The sequence below is a fragment of the Notechis scutatus genome, chromosome 3 (assembly GCF_049901735.1).
Source record: "Notechis scutatus isolate UNSWTSFEM ecotype Mainland chromosome 3, rNotScu1.2, whole genome shotgun sequence".
Classification (NCBI taxonomy): domain Eukaryota; kingdom Metazoa; phylum Chordata; class Lepidosauria; order Squamata; family Elapidae; genus Notechis; species Notechis scutatus.
In genome coordinates this window covers 23867746-23869435 of record NC_142011.1, presented here as the reverse complement: position 1 = coordinate 23869435, position 1690 = coordinate 23867746, and the positions used below count along the sequence as shown (strand labels likewise).

The 1690-nt window shown below is 40.4% G+C and overlaps 1 pseudogene; it reads right to left on the bottom strand.

Moving 5' to 3' along the window:
- Positions 1-200: 200 nt before the first annotated feature.
- Positions 201-1128, bottom strand: LOC148131105 (transcription initiation factor IIA subunit 2 pseudogene; annotated as a pseudogene).
- Positions 1129-1690: the final 562 nt, after the last annotated feature.

Here is a 1690-nt window from a genome sequence, read left to right as displayed (position 1 = left end):
CCTTCAGAGATTTTGGAAGACAGATTTCCGCACATCATCAATCCTTAATTCCTTTATGGGAATACTGTTGATTGAGACTGGGAATTCAAACATCAAATATAAAATGTTATGTACCACTGGACAATGAATAACGTGTAATTATATAGTCATTCTGCTTTATATTTTACTTATATCTGCTTCATTCTTTTTTTCTATCCATTTCACTCAGATGACTGTTTACAGAAGTATTCCAACTTGAAAATAAAAATAAGAGAAAAGGAGTTTGAGCACTGGACTCCCAGGTATAATTATTCTCTTTTGCCTGACAATCTAATTTAAAGCAGAATGATGTAGTAATTCATCACAGTTCTTTCAGGAACATACAGAAAACTTTAAGTTTCTGGGTTTTTTTCTTCCAATCAAGCCCTGTGTAGATGAGATAAGCTGGAATGCAACACTCACTACCTCTAATCAGCCATGTTCTTGGTTTATAAAGGTCCCATAATGCAAAATGTTAATACAGTATATACATATAATCTTTTTTGAAAGTTTTAAATAAAATACTTATTGGTGACCTTGATGAACTCAAAAATACCTGTGCATGTTTCATCCTTATTTTTCATCCTCTTTAAACAAAAAACAAAAAACCCAAGCTTGTTTATCTTCGACAACGAGCCAATGCCAGAAGGTGCCTTATGAGACCTTGCTAGGACAGTTCCACAAGGCCTTCCAGAAAAGGTGAGCTTTGCCTGCATTATTAAAGCAACTACCGACAGAGTTTGGAAGCCCTGCCCATCCAGTCCACTTGGGCCCAGAGGCCCTGATCCCCCTTCATTCCACAGCATTGGAACTGTACATTTCCCATCTCAGGTCACAATTTTGACTTCATTCACTTTCACCACCTCAGTGACCTCTCTGAATTCCATATCATTCAGTACAAAGGTCCAAATGTTGCCACAAAACCTGTATGTGTTCAGAGAGGCCCTGAAACTGACTCTGTTTCTGACCTGCTGTGCTAATGCAACATTGATAGCTTTGTCATACTGTATGAGGACTTGAAGAACAAGATGAAGCGTGATCTGCTGAGACTGAATGAGCTCATTGAAGACTATGTCCCAGGGTGATGTTTCTACACAGTTGGTAACCCATAGCTCAAGTAGACGATCATCCACAGATCTGAAATCACTTGACTTTCACTAAAGACCTCGGACAGGAAGACTTCTTGTCTTCATGGGGCCCGCCCGGCTCCTCCAGACCTCCAACCCAGAGAAACAGGGTGCCAGCTCCAATCCCTACCTCTTTCTGACACCACCCAACATAGCAATAGTACTTAACAATAGCACTGAGACTTATATACCGCTTTACAGTGCTTTTCAGCCCTCTCTAAGCAGTTTACAGAGTCAGCATATTGCCCCCATCAATTTGGGTCCTCATTTTACCCACCTCAGAAAGATGGAAAGCTGAGTCAACCTTGAGCCTGGTGAGATTCGAACTGCCAAATTGCAGCAGCCAGAAATCAGCAGAAGTAACCTGCAGTACTGCATTCTAACCACTGCACCACATACATATAATCTAAGATACTTTCAAATAAGGACCATTAAGGAAGACATAAAATGATGGACTCAGGGATTTCTACCATATGTTACACACCCATTTTTATACATCACCTACAGGGTGGTGGCAAGCGTGAAAATATTTGCACATGGCAGAA